The sequence below is a fragment of the Hyperolius riggenbachi genome, chromosome 8 (genome assembly GCF_040937935.1).
Source record: "Hyperolius riggenbachi isolate aHypRig1 chromosome 8, aHypRig1.pri, whole genome shotgun sequence".
NCBI lineage: Eukaryota > Metazoa > Chordata > Amphibia > Anura > Hyperoliidae > Hyperolius > Hyperolius riggenbachi.
The window spans coordinates 253460591-253475993 of record NC_090653.1 but is presented as its reverse complement, the minus strand read 5'-3'; the positions used below and the strand labels follow the sequence as shown (position 1 = coordinate 253475993).

General features: G+C 47.9%; 1 pseudogene; it reads left to right on the top strand.

Annotated features, from left to right (window-relative positions):
* LOC137527762 (uncharacterized) overlaps positions 1–15403 on the top strand; it is a 205656-nt pseudogene that overhangs the window by 120907 nt on the left and 69346 nt on the right.

Below are 15403 nucleotides of genomic sequence, written 5' to 3'. Positions count from 1 at the left end.
ATGCATTTTGCTATTGCTACATTGATGACCGATGTTAGGCGGGCAGACTTCAGTAGAAGTAGGATAACAGTCATAGATTGCAGATTACCCAGCATGCTCATGGTGAACCAGAACTCCCAGGAGTGTGGAAGGGGCTGAAAGGGACCAAAAAGCACTCTACCTAAAATGCCATGCAAAACAGAAATGTGCCTTCTTAAAGGGGAACTGAAGAGAGAGGTATATGGAGGCTGCCATGTTTATTTCCTTTTAAGCAATACCAGTTGCCTGGCAGCCCTGCTGATCCTCTGCCTCTAATACTATTAGCCATAGCCCCAGAACAAGCATGCAGCAGATCAGGTGTTTCAGACTTTAAAGTCAGATCTGACAAGACTAGCTGCATGCTTGTTTCTGGTGTTATTCAGATACTACTGCAGAGAAATAGACAAGCAGGGCTGCCAGGCAACTGGTATTGATTCAAAGGAAATAAATATGGCAGCCTCCGTATACCTCTTACTTAAGTTCCCCTTTAAGAGTGAGCCTATGAGCTGGGCCGGATTTATGCCAAGGCCATTCAGTCAATGGCCTAGGGCACCACAGGAGAAAGGGCACCAAAGAAGTAGGCTAAACTGGTGCAGCATTTGCAAGCTTGCAAATGCTGCAATGCAGGGAGATCAGGCAAGCGTCTGACTGCCGTACTCTGCTGCTTAGCCGCCTGTGCAGCAGCCACCTTGCTCTCTGTGCACGTTTGCATTGTGGCCGGCGGCTATGGACTTGGGCAGCATTGGAGACGGAAAGGAAGAGGAAGCTTCTGCACTGGAGACGAGCTGAGAAATGAGTGACACTGATGGCTGCTGCGGTGTGAAGGCGAGCTGCCTACCTATACTGAAAGGGAAGGGTGGGATTAAGGGAGTCCTCTGGATACCTATACTGAAGGGAAAGGGGGAGGAGTCATCTGGCTACATATACTAGAGGGAAGGGGGAGGGGCCATCTATACTGAGGGGGCCCTATGAGGCGTCCCACAATGCATCACTGCTGCATATGCAAATCATCCCTTTGTCACTGAAAGCCTAACTACACCTCCAGAAAAGCTGGAATCCAATGATGTGTTAGCTTGTTCGTTGTACAGAGCCACAATTATCCAACAGACATACAGACTATTTTGGATTGGCTGATCCTCATCAGTGCATGGCATGGATTAATATGGCTCTATGGGGTTGAAACACCAAGAGTTCTGGAGGTGTGTTTAGCTATCAGGGACAACAAAGGGATGATTTGCACATTCAGCGGTGATGCATTGTGGGACACCTCAGAGCTCATTCCAACCTGAATAATCGCAAATACAGCAAAGTCCCTGTTTGGAACTCGGACAACCAGAAGTCTCAACAAACCAGCATGCCTGAAGGGTAACGGGGACTTTGCTTTTGGTGGGTTTAGATGCTTTTAAAACCCTTACCGAGCCTCCAGCGACGTCTAGCCACCTTCCTGCAGCACCTAGCGGCTTCTGGCAGCTGTGCACGCAAGCGGGCGTGTCACCTGACCCAATGCAGGCTAGGTGACAACGGGCGTCCATGCTTTGGGAAGCCTGTTAGGTGCTGCAGCAAGGATGTCACTGGAGGCTTGGTAAGGATTTTGGGGAGGGGGGGGTGTGGTTGTGCTGTTTATGCCGGCTGCTCAAGTAACCGACAAGCACACGTATCCGGCATCCGGCAATCCCTGCCGGTGCTGGACACTGGGGACTCTGCCGTACTTTCTGTTTTAAGAAGGCAAACTTCTGTTTTTCACATCCTCTTAGTAAGAAGGCGTTTTGCTCCTTTTCAGACCAGTGGCGTAGCTTAGGAGCTAGGGGCCCCAGTGCGAGTTATACATGCCCCCCCAGCACTTTATACATAGAAGTTGACCAAAACCTGCCAAGGACAACCACACTGTCAGAGGTGCAAGAAGGGCATAAAGAGCAGCTTGTTAATGATTATTCTCATTCAAAGCATCTATAGAAGTGATTATTACAAGCACAGGACTAGTAAAGAGCTAATACTGCAGTTGAGGGAGGGCCTTACGGGGCCCCTCTGACCCAAGGGCCCCGATGCGGTGGCTACCTCTGCAACTCCTATTGCTACGCCACTATTTCAGACCCTTACACACTCCTGGGAGTTCTAGTTCACCGTGAGCTTGCTGGGTACTCTGTCCCTCCTTGGTGTGACAGTGACGCTGGGGGCCGAGTGCAATGCATGACAGAAATGTGTGTGCGTCGGAGTGGATGGGGGACGAGGAGAGTTCCATCCATGTTCTGTACATTGCCAGCAGTCAGCGTGCAGATTCCACAGAGTACAATGTGGTGATTCAGTGACTGGGGGGATTGGAATGGAGTGGGGGAAGCCCATATCTGGCGCACAGTGTCACAAGAAGGATGTAGGGCGTTTACTGGAGACTCTGCTGCTCCGATCCAACCGCACATCTGTACGCTGCAAGGACATCGCCAAATAACATGGGGGGGGTTACAAGGAAACCATAATGTCAGATGTCTCAAACACCATCTGTTGAAGACTCTCCCTATTTATAACACGCCAGCAAATCGTTGTTTTTTTTTTTTTTTTAAATGGTGATCACGTTAAAATTTGTGAGCATATCGGCTGATATACAGGTTGATTCATGAAACTGCGCTAAACAGACCACATGCTTCACTAGCACGACCACTGCTACAATAAGCGGTTTAAAACTCTGACAAAATTTTCAATAAAAACGTGTTTTCCTACTTTTTATAACCCATACAATTCTCATATTTGCTTTTGTGCACAAGTATTAATATTCCTTTAGATATTATAACTTCCCAAAGTTCAGTGAATTTACTTTGAAAGCTGCTGGTGCATTTTATTTATAAGTGTTGTCATTCTGTTGTAAATGCTGCCAGCAGTGATTTTTGATCTGTTTTTCACTTCAGCACTCATCAGCCCTGCACAGCCAGAGAATGTTTACATAAATGTATCAAGTAAAGAATGTGTACACAAGATAAGATTACCGTATATACCCGCATATAAGCCGACCCCCCCCCAACTTTACCTAAAAAAACAGGGAAAAATGATTGACTCCCATATAAGCCGGGGGTAGGAAATGCTGAATTGGTGCAGGCCACGTGATCCCCCCCCCAGTGTGTCCCAGTATAGCTAGTATAGTGCCCGGTATGGGTAGGTAGTGCCTCAGTATAGCTAGTATAGTGCCCAGTATAGCTAGTATAGTGCCCAGTATAGCCAGTAAAGTGCCCAGTATAGCTAGTATAGTGACCCAGTATTGGTAGGTAGTGCTAGTGCCCCAGTAGAGCTAGTAATGTGCACAGTATAGCTAGTATAGTGCACAGTATAGCCAGTAAAGTGCCCAGTATAGCCAGTAAAGTGCCCAGTATAGCCAGTATAGTGCCCAGTATAGCCAGTAAAGTGCCCAGTATAGCCAGTAAAGTGCCCAGTATAGCCAGTAAAATGCCCAGTATAGCCAGTAAAGTGTCCAGTATAGCCAGTATAGTGCCCAGTATAGCTAGTATAGTGCCCTGTATAGCAAGTATAGTGCTCTGTTTAGCCAGTAAAGTGCCCAGTATAGCCAGTATAATGCCCAGTATAGCCAGTATAGTGCCTAGTATAGCCAGTATAGTGCCCAGTATAGCCAGTATAGCGCCCAGTATAGCCAGTATAGCGCCCAGTATAGCCAGTATAGTGCCCTGTATAGCCAGTAAAGTGCCCAGTATAGCCAGTATAGTGCCCAGTATAGCCAGTATAATGATGCCCAGTATAGCGCCCAGTATAGCAAGTATAGTGCCCAGTTTAGCCAGTATAGTGCCCAGTATAGCAAGTATAGTGCCCAGTATAGCCAGTATAGTGCCCAGTATAGCAAGTATAGTGCCCAGTATAGCCAGTATAGTGCCCAGTATAGCCAGTATAGTGCCCTGTATAGCCAGTATAGTGCCCAGTATAGCAAGTATAGTGCCCAGTATAGCCAGTATAGTGCCCAGTATAGTGATTCCCCCCTAAGTCCCCGCCCGCAGCTCCCTCCGCGGCCGCCGCTGCTATTACCTGTTCAGCCGGCGGCCGCTTCCTCTACTTCGGGTGCCCCTCTCGCTCTGCTCTCCGTGTATCACCGCCGTGGACCACCACCACCCAAGACCACCCAAGACTCACATACAAGCCGACCCCCCCCCCCCCCCCCCCCCCCACACACACACACACACAACTTTTGGCCCCCTTTTTGGGGGTCAAAAATTCGGCTTGTATGCGAGTATATACGGTATACGCAGTTCGGATGCGGGTTCTCCCTGCAGAAGAAAGAGTCAGCCCTGTGATGTAACCCTTTGAATGCTGTTTTACAAAAAAAAAATTGTGTTAATATATTATATGCTGTAAATAATCTTTTAGAGCAATGAAGAAATTCTGGGTTCTATTCGGCTTTAAGCAGCCGCACTAGTGAAATGTTGTGCTATATCACTATTGCGCAGCATTTAGAAGGCTCGGGTGTAACTAAAGAGCGCATGCTAGGCTGGCAGGACCCGCATGTAGCTAATCTTATACCGTGCTGCTTGTGCGCAGAGCAGTTTAATGAATCAAACTGTAACCATTTATCTTAATCATAAGAGAATAAGTAGGCTGTCATTGTTTTAGGATGCATACACACATCCAATTTTGATGGAGCAATCACTGACTAATTTTACCACCTCCATGCAGTATGAGAGTCAACAGATTTTGCAGAGTGGCATAGTGATTAGCGCTCTCGCCTTGCAGCGCTGGGGACCCGGTATGAATCCCAGCCAGGGCACTAGATTGAATGTTTGTGTCTGCGTGGGTTTCCTCTGGGCACTCTGGTTTCCTCCCACATCCCAAGAACATACAGATAGGTTAATTGGCTTCCCCCTAATTTAGCCCTAGACTACAATACATACACTACACCATAGATACATAGATATTATGCATACTGTACATACATAGACATATGACTATGGTAGGATTAGACTGTGAGCTACTCTGAGGTCAGTCAGTGACATGACTATGTACTCTGTACAGTGCTGCGTAATATGTCAGTGCTATATAACTACTAAATTATAATAATGCTGATAATATTATGAGCAGATTGTGTAGGTTAAAATCAAATGCCCCTTAAAGCGGAACTGTAGATAGAAAATAAACACATTGTTTCACTTACCTGGGGCTTCCCCAAGCCCCCAGCAGCTGTCCTGTCCCGCGCCGGGCCTGCCCGAGCCTCCGCTCCCCCGCCGCCGCTCGGTCCCATACCTCGACTTGTAAGTCGACGCCAGTGCAGCCCTGCCAAGCGTATCCTTTCTTTGCTTTCCCCTCTGCAATAGCGGGGAACGCGAAGAAAGGATACACATGGCCAGAGGCGTGCAGGCGCAGTGGCCCGGCGGCGAAACCGAATGTAGCTGGCGGCGGGAGAACGGAGGCTCGTTGAGAAGCGGCGCGGGACAGGACGGCTGCTGGGGGCTTGGGGAAGCACCGGGTAAGTGAAACAATGTGTTTATTTTCTATCTACAGTGTCGCTTTAAGCCTGGTACACCCCTTATTATTGGCCAATCACTGACCAATTTAACCACCTCCATATAGTATGAGGGTTTTCCTACACAATCTGCTTATTGTATTCATTATCTGTTGACCCTCCTAATACATGGAGGTGGTAAAATTTGTCATTGATAGGCCAATCCTAATTGAACGTTTATAATTCTTTTATAACGGCACTCTCTACTGTTGGACAATGGTTGTCCTAGGCCAGTGATCTGCAAACTTGGCTCTCCATCTGTTAAGGAACTACAAGTCCCACAATGCATTTGCCTTTATGAATCATGACTGTGGCTGTCAGACTCTCGCAATGCATTGTGGGACTTGTAGTTCCTCAACAGCTGGAGAGCTAAGTTTGCAGATTACTGCCCTAGGCCTCAGCCTTCTCTGCCTTTGCAGAGATCCAGCCCTGCCTTTAAATGTAAACATAAGTGGAATAGAGCAACGATGTCTGGAAATCTTATCCTGGAGAGAGTCTTGTTTTGATGATCGACAATTTTTGATTTTATTTGATTAGCCGCACCCGGGCTATGCATATACATAGGTTAGGATTTAGTTAGTGTTAGGCTCCTCCCATGGAGGATTGACTTCTTCGCAGTGGGAGGGATGAGTACTTAATAGGTTGCATGCAAGCTGTTAATGGAAACCAACATCCTCCTCTAGTGGTAGACAGGTCATGTGTATGCTCGGTGTGTATTCGTCCCCATAAGTGGGGCTTGCACTCTTTTGCAGGTAGGCACTAGTCTGTTTTTAAGTAGCGCTGCTCATTTCCTTGCTATGTACTATTGTTTTGATGATGTATTCACTGACCCGGTTTTCTATCTTTCAGGTGATGAAGGAAACCAGTTCGAGAGAGATTTTGTATCCGCCCATAATGCCTACAGGAAGAAGCATGGAGCACCCCCTCTTCAGCTGAGCCGAGAGCTCTGCCGCTCCGCACAGCAATGGGCCGACCACCTGCTGTCCATCCGGACCCTGAAACACAGCGGTACTGACCACGGGGAGAACCTGTACTACAAATACAGCTCCAGCACCCGAGAACTGCCAGGTAACGCCAGCACACCCTCACCCCCCCCCAATAACATTTATATTGTGCTTTTCTCCCGGCGCACTTAAATCACCAGAGTTGCAGCCACTAGCATGCGTTCTATAGGCAGCAGCAGTGTTAGGGAGTCTTGCCCAAGGTCTCTTTGCTGAATAGGTGCTGCCTTACTGAACAGGAAGAGCCGAGATTTGAACCCTGGTCTCCTGTGTCAGAGGCAGAGCCCTTAACCCATACACTATCCAGCCCCAGACAAGCAAGAGAAGGCAGCTGCCGAGAGCTATATGCTTATCAGTTGACCACTCGCTGATCAGGAGTCATGACAGAACTCCGAAAGGGAATCTGAAGTGAAAAAAAAACGTATGATATGATTTGTATGTGTAGTACAGCTAAGAAACAGAACATTAGTAGCAAAGATATGAGTCTCATATTGTTTCCAGTACAGGAAAAGTTAAAGGAATACTGTAGGGGGGTCGGGGGAAAATGAGTTGAACTTACCCGGGGCTTCTAATGGTCCCCAGCAGACATCCTGTGCCCGTGCAGCCACTCACCGATGCTCCGGCTCACTTCTGGAATTTCAGACTTTAAAGTCTGAAAACCACTGCGCCTGCGTTGCCTTGTCCTCGCTCCCGCTGATGTCACCAGGAGTGTATGGTGCAGGCCCAGTGTGGTGTGTACCTGCGCAGTACGCTCCTGGTGACATCAGCGGGAGCGATGACACGGCAATGCAGGCAACGGCAACTTTAAAGTCTGAAATTCCAGAAGTGAACCGGAAACGGGGCCGGAGCATTGGGGAGTGGCTGCGTGGGCACAGGACGTCTGCGGGGGACCATTAGAAGCCCCGGGTAAGTTCAACTCATTTTCCCCCGACCCCCTACAGTATCCCTTTAAGAAACTTTTACTCGTTATCTATTCAAAAGAGCTTCTCTGAGCTCTCTGACTAACTTAGTCGGCTACAGTGCTGTTTTCTGAAGCACTTATACATCAAATAAACAGTCAAAGACAGCTGCAGATAAGATTTTACTGCAGGGAAGCTCAAAGGGTCGTTAGATCTGCTCTGTTTCATAGTTTAAAATACAGAGTATAGTTTATAAGCTGCAAATGTTAGAGAGTTATGCAGTTAGAAAAAAAGGTTATAACTGAAAATAAAAACGACATTTTTTTTCTTTGTTACTTATGTTCTATTAACTACCTTAAGACTGGGTAACACCCATGGGCGTGACCACGACAGTAGCCCCAGGACCGCCTAATGCCAATTGGAGAGACAAAACAGGAAGCGCATTTGATTGGCCCAAATCTGAGATGCATACAATTTGCGGTTAATTTGCATGCAAGTCAGAAATACTTCCATCTCCCCGGGGTTCTCTCCTATTCAGCAGGCAATGTAGACTGCAGCAGCGATCCCCGGAGGATTTACCAACATGACTAACTGCCTAACTGCTGAGACTTTCACCTGATACAATCACAGCATGGTGGCATAGTGGTTAGCACTCTCGTCTTGCAGTGCCAGGTCCCCGGTTTGAATCCCAGCAATGGCACTATCTGCACAGACGAGATAAACAGAGGAACACCAAGAGCCCCAATAGTGTAGTATGTATTGACAAAGGGGGTAATGACAAAGAGTAATAGTTGTTATACTCACAAACATGGGTCACCAATAGGCAACCACTGTAAAGGCAGGTGGGGAGATTATCCTGACCCCACTCAGGAATAAGAAGTCGCTCTCTGTAGATAGTAGAAAGGGTCACAACCCTCCACCAAGGGTGGATACAATATTATATAAGAGAGAACAAAACAAACGGCACTCAGCGCCTCTCCCTTAGCAGAGGCGCTGAGTGTCGTTTGTTTTGCTAGATGCTGTAACTCCTTTTTCTATTGCCTGAGGAAGCGGGCACTGACCCGTGAAACGCGTTGCTTTGTTTTATCTGGAGTTCGTTAATAAACAGACTGAATGTACAGTCGTGTTGTGTCTGCTTGGAGGAGGTAAGTCCACCACTGCCTCCTCTAATTACCAAGTTTTGGCTTTTAAGCTCATTTAAAACCCCTTTTATCCTTTTGGCGCCTCTGTTCTCTCTTATATACTATCTGCACAGAGTTTGTATGTTCTCCACGTTTCTGTGAGGGTTTTTCTCCGGCACTTCGGTTTCCTCCCACATCCCAAAAACATACAGATAAGTTAATTGGCTTCCCCCTAAATTGGCCCTAGACTACAATACATACACTACACGATACATAGATATGACTAAGGGCCCTGACACATCGTAGAGCATTTGGTGGGTCATTTATATTTTTTACATTGACTAGTTGCCGACTGCATCGCGCTGATAGGCGTGGACGCGGCGGCAGCCCCAGGACTGCTTAGTGGCGGGCCTGTTTTGCAGGAGATCGCACACACATCTCTGATTGGTGGGCGGAGCTCCGCCCCGCCTTCAGTCTCCCAGCGGCGATTGCCACTAGGAGACTGTTAGACGGTGAAACCGATGGCCATCTTTTCACTCCATACAGCGCTGCGATCTAAGGCAGCGCTGTACTGGGGACAGCCCTGTGACACCGCTGTCCCCTCCATTGGCTCAGGGGTGATCCGCTGTCAGAGGCTGAAGCCTATGACTGCCGATCACAGTGATTGGCTGACGGGGGGAGGGAGGGAGGGGGGTGCATCAAATAAAGAAAAAATGTACATTTTTATTTAAAAAACGAATAAAATATTTACAATAAATAAATAAATAAACATGGGGGGGGGGGGGGCAATCAGACTCCACCAATGGAAAGCTCTGTTGGTGGGGAGAAAAGGGGGGGGGGGGGGATTTCTTGTGTGCTGACAGGTGAGGCCCTGCAGCGATGCCTTAAAGCTGCAGTGGCCTATTTATTGAAAAATGGCCTGGTTTTTAAGGGGGTTTACTACTGGTCCTCAAGTGGTTAAAATCGCAGCAAAATTGCCACGATTGGGATTTTTAAAAAAAAAAATCACAATTACTGCGATTTTACCACAATTTTAATGTAAGTCAGTGGAAGCGTTTTCTTTAAAAAACGAGGATGACCCGCCAAAAGCTCTACGGTGTGTCAGGGCCCTATGGTAAAGATTAGATTGTGAGCCCCTCTGAGGGACAGGCCAACTGAAGCGAGAGGGATATGAAGGCTGCCATATTTATTTCCTTTTAAGCAAGACCAGTTACCTGGCCACCCTGCTGCATGCATTTTTCTGGTAGTATTCGGAAACTACTGCAGCCAAATACATCAGTAGGGCTGCCAGGCAACTGGTATTGTTTAAAAGGAAATAAATATGGCATCCTCCACATTCTTCTCACTTCAGTTGTACACAGGGCCGGCGCTACCATAGAGGCAAAGGGAGCAATTGCCCAGGGGCCCCGACCTCTGCTGAGGCCCCCGCAGCGCCATCCCTTCTACATTCTGCTTGCTCCCCGGGGCCCTGCAAGTATAATAGCAGCCATAATTACCTGTTGGTCCCGGCAGGTGAGCGGACAGGCAGCGGCTGCACTCTCCCTCCCAGTCTATGACCCGGCGTGTGTTTACACGTGATGCACCAAGTCATTCAGTGGGAGGGAGACAGTGTGTCTCGGAGTGCCCGTCCGCTCACCCGCCGGGACTAATAGGTAATTATGGCTACTATTATACTTGCAGGGCCCCAGGGAGCAGAGGGGTAATGGGGGGGGGGGGGAGTGGTGCAACGCTACACTAAACTGGCCCTGGTTGTACAGCACTGGAAAATGTCTGCACTATATAAATACTAAGTAATAATAATGTTGATCATTTCAGGAGATGAAAGTACACCATGTGTTGGTATTGTTGCTTTAGTAATGCGACTTTGTTCAGTGCTCTCTGCGGGAAACTGTGCCAGCAGTATATAAATGGGTTACAGTAGTAGTAGTAGTAGTAGTAGTAATCCTGACATGCTTGTTATAACCGTGACTTGCTGAACCACTTTGCTGTGCACAAGTCAGGGTGTGTCACTGTGTGAAACTGTTAAAGAAACACAAAGCCTTTTCAGTTCTGCTAAGTAGATTTTTAGTCTGGAGGTTCACTTTAAGTAATGTGCAGGCGCTGGCCGGCCTTGCTGCATATGGGAAAACCTTTTTACATTTTCGCTCCCTCAGCGGTAGAAAGCACATTTTGGTGAGTGGTTCTCTTTAGAGACACCAGAAACATGATCAGATTGTCAGTGATGGAGGTCAGTAGTTCAGTTGAGTTAATTTAGGTGCAGATTATTGATCATTTGGGCACTGTCATAGGCCACTGTAGAAATTGCAGCTATGAGCTATTACACGGCGGTAATATGGGCGCTGGTTTAGTTACGGCAATGGCAGGTGCCCGAGTTTCACTATACTAAAGCTGGACTCCGGCTTTTAAAAAATAGTGGTTGGGAGACAGGACAGCGGCGATGCATATCATCAAAGGTTATGGGTAGGGGGTTAGTGTTAGGCATAGGTGGGGGGGGGGGGTAGTGTTAGGAGTAGGTGGGGATGTAGTGTTAGGTGTAGTTATGGGAATGGGATCCATCTGAAAATGGCGCCTGTGAATAATGGCGCCTGGTGTTGCCGCTAATCCATTTGTCGCTATTTAACGTTAAAGCCTTATTGTTCTTTAACGTTACAGCCTTATTGTTATTTAGCGTTAACACACAGAACTCTCTCTGTACCTATCCCTAACCCCTAAACCCCCCCTGGTGGTGCCTAATCCTAACCACCCCCCTGGTGGTGCCTAACCCTAAGACCCCCCTGGTGGTGCCTAACCCTAAGACCCCCCTGGTGGTGCCTAACCCTAAGACCCCCCTGGTGGTGCCTAACCCTAAGACCCCCCTGGTGGTGCCTAACCCTAAGACCCCCCTGGTGGTGCCTAACCCTAACCACCACCCTGGTGGTGCCTGACCCTAAGACCCCCTGGTGGTGCCTAACCCTAAGACCCTTCTGGTGGTGCCTAACCCTAAGACCCCCCCTGATGGAGCCTAATCCTAACCACCCCCCTGGTGGTGCCTAACCCTAACCACCCCCCTGGTGGTGCCTAACCCTAAGACCCTTCTGGTGGTGCCTAACCCTAAGACCCCCCCCTGGTGGTGCCTAACCCTAAGACCCCCTGGTGGTGCCTAACCCTAAGACCCCCCTGATGGAGCCTAATCCTAACCACCCCCCTGGTGGTGCCTAACCCTAACCACCCCCCTGGTGGTGCCTAACCCTAACCACCCCCCTGGTGGTGCCTAACCCTAACCACCTTCCTGGTGGTGCCTAACCCTAACCACCCCCCTGGTGGTGCCTAACCCTAACCACCCCCTGGTGGTCCCTAACCCTAAGACCTCCCTGATGGAGCCTAATCCTAATCACCCCCCTGGTGATGCCTAACCCTAACCACCCCCCTGGTGGTGCCTAACCCTAAATCTCCCCTGGAGGTGCCTAACCCTAAGACCCCCCTGGTGGTACCTAACCCTAAGACCCCCCTGGTGGTGCCTAACCCTAACCTTGACAGTGTTCCATTAAATCCATTCACTGTTTTGCAGTTAAACAACTTCTGCAGTTTGGCATATGTAGGGCGCTATTGATAATAACGTTACTGTGGGCAATAACGTCTGCTGTTTGGCAAATGAACGGCACTATTGATAAATAACGTTAGTGTGTGCCACTATTAATAAATAACGTTAGTGTGTGCCGTTTTTCTTCTTTTTTCCCTGTGCGCCATTATTATGCAGTACTAACGATAAATAGCGATAAGCGTATCTTTTTAATGCGGCGCCATTTGTATGCATAGGCACTGTGCGCCATTATTCACTGATCCGATGGGAATGGTTATTGTGGTAGTTAGGTTAGTGTATGTGATCATAGAATATTGGTCACTTTACTGATATTCTACAATGTGCTTTTATCATTACTAAAACATCTGTAAAGTTGCCACGCCCATTTTAACTCACTTTTTTTTAAATATATGCCAGTAGGTCCAGTTCTGCTTCATGCTCCAGCAGCAGCAGCTTACAAACCGCTAAGAATTATTATTATTTTTATTTAGAGGGCGCCAACATTTTATGTAGTGCTGTACAATGTGCAAAACGTAGAACAATGGGGAGCATAGATACAATGAATGTGGTAAAGAGGCTGCATATCATAGAGTTGAACGAGCATGAACATCATGGAGTTGAGCGAGTGTAAAGGTGGCCATACATGGTACCATTTTTCGATTAGATAATTTAGTTCGATTATTCAGTTCGATTGAATATAAAGATTTTTCAGCATGTCCGATCAGATTTTTTTTTTTCGAAAAAACGGGATAATCGTTCGAATTTCTTGATCGAAAAAAAAATATGTTCTACTTTCATTCGATTCAATCATTTAGATCGAAAAAACGGAAAAATCGAACGTTTTTATTGTATGGTGTATGGGCACCATAAGGCCCAGTGCACACCAAAAACCTCTAGCAGATCTGCAAAACACTAGAGGTTTTTGAAGCCGATTTCAGAGCGATTCTAGGCAGGTTTAGAGATGTTTTTTGGAGCGTTTTTGTGTAGCAGATTACAAATATTGTTACAGTAAAGTTGTTACTTTACAGCTTCTGTAACAAAAACGCCTGGAAACCCGCTTTGATCTAGTGTTTTTCAGAGCTGTTTTCCACTTTCCTATACTGTAACATTGAGGCAGAAACGCCTCAGAAATCTAAAAAATGCTGCAGCCCCCGAGTTTGCATTTGTGGAAAAACGAGCCGCTCTGGTGTGCACCAGCCCATTCACTTTCATTAGCCAAGCGGTTTTCCCCCTGCAAGCGTTGTAAAAAATGCTTCAGAACCGCTCTGGTGTGCACCAGCCCTGTGTGTTCATGCTCGCTTATCTCCCATAACACATCCAGGCATCCTAGACCGTCATGCTGGTAGGGAGGGGGGTGCAGAGAACGGAGGAGCTGCAGCAGTAAGGGGGAGGGAACAGGTGGAGGAGCAGCAGCTCAGTCAGTTCAGCTCATTGTAGTGATTTGGGGGCTGGAGAGCTGCCCAGATTACCCATAAACACTGAGGAGAGGCAGCACCTTATTTTTGTGTCTGATACTGCCATAAGCTTGTTTTATCCCATAATTAGATTGATCTTGGCAGTGGCAGTCAAGGGGTTACAATAAGGTATAGTTTAATGCATAACAACATTATTTTTTTTTTGCCTGTACTGGTGCTTTAATTTGCTGGATTTCTTCCACCTCCTGAGTTTATGGAAATTTGCATGTTTAGAGTCTTGGGACTGAAGACACACAATACATTCCTCTATCAGCTGCTTAAAGACAAAAGCATAACTCAAGTCAGTTGACCTAAAATGCTCTTGTGAGTCAGCGGAGCGATCCAATTACCATATTGTAAGTGTTGTTTATTAGCCACAAAACACACAGGGCTCCAGGGGTTGCCATAGCAGAGCGCCGATGGCGGCCGCTGAATGCTGGCGAGACGGAAGCCTCAATGTCGGGGGTTAAAGGGGAACACCGAGAACAACGCAAAGGGAAAACAAAAAGTATCTACATTTTTCTTTTTTTTGTGTAGGATGTTTAGGCACATTGCACTTTATATGTATAGGGCATCCACATTTATATGTACACATGTAAAAGGCGCTGGGAAATTTGGGGTGCCGGAAACGGACGCTAAGAGAAGATTGGTAACATTACTGATATTCTACTATTGGGCAACAGCAATTCTGATCGTAAAATATCAGTAAATGTTACCGATTTATTTTACTAACGATAAACCTAACCCTACTCTCACTCAAGCCCTCCCTTTACCTATGCTTAGCCTGAACCGATCCCCCTACCGATGCCTCTAACATAAACCCTCCACCCCTCGGGATGTGAACCAATTCATAGGTTAACACTGGATCTGGTCCCATCCATTACGATTTGTTCCCCTCCGATCTGGGAACAGACTGTGTTTTTTTTTTAACGCGAAAGTGAACCGGGCCTAACAGTCACCTCCCATACGCTCTGGAATGCCCTTCCACCACCCATCAGACTTGCTCCCTTCTTCAACACATTAAAGCAAGCCCTCAAAACCCACCTCTTTAAGATGGACTACCTGCCCCCTACCACACAGTAACTCTCTACTGAATATTTATTTCACAGCCCCCCCCCCCCCCCCCCCCACTTAGTGTTTCCACCCCACACCTTTAGATTGTACGCCTCTGGCAGAGTACTCCCTTCTCTAGTGTAATCTACAGGATCGTGCACTCCTGTCCTATGACAGCCTGTACTTGTATTACTAGGCCTACCTAACCAGCCCATGTCGCATGATCATGTATTTTGTACAATTTGCCTTGTATAACTTTGTTCTATGTTGTATAACCTTTTTATGTCTGTCATCCTTTTATCATCCTCTATAATAAAACCCGTGTCACGCTGTCCTTGTGTAGCTCGGTCCGTGCTCTTTACTACTGCGCATGTGCGCAGCACGGACCCAGCCTCACAGACAGGAGGACGGGGGCCAGGGAGCCGGGCAGGCGTGTAAGCGGGCGGCCGGGTGTATGCAGCGGCGGCCAGGTATGTGCAGCGTGCGCAGTAACATGCAGCGGGCAGCCAGATATGTGCAGCGTGCGCAGTAACATGCAGCGGGCGGCCAGGTATGTGCAGCGTGCGCAGTAACATGCAGCGGGCAGCCAGGTGTGTGCAGCGTGCGCAGTAACATGCAGCGGGCAGCCAGGTGTGTGCAGCGTGCGCAGTAACATGCAGCGGGCGGCCAGGTATGTGCAGCGTGCGCGGTAACATGCAGCGGGCGGCCAGGTATATGCAGTGTGTGCAGTAACATACAGCGGGCGGCCAGGTGTGTGCAGCGTGAGCAGTAACATGCAGCGGGCGGCCAGGTATGTGCAGCGTGCGCAGTAAC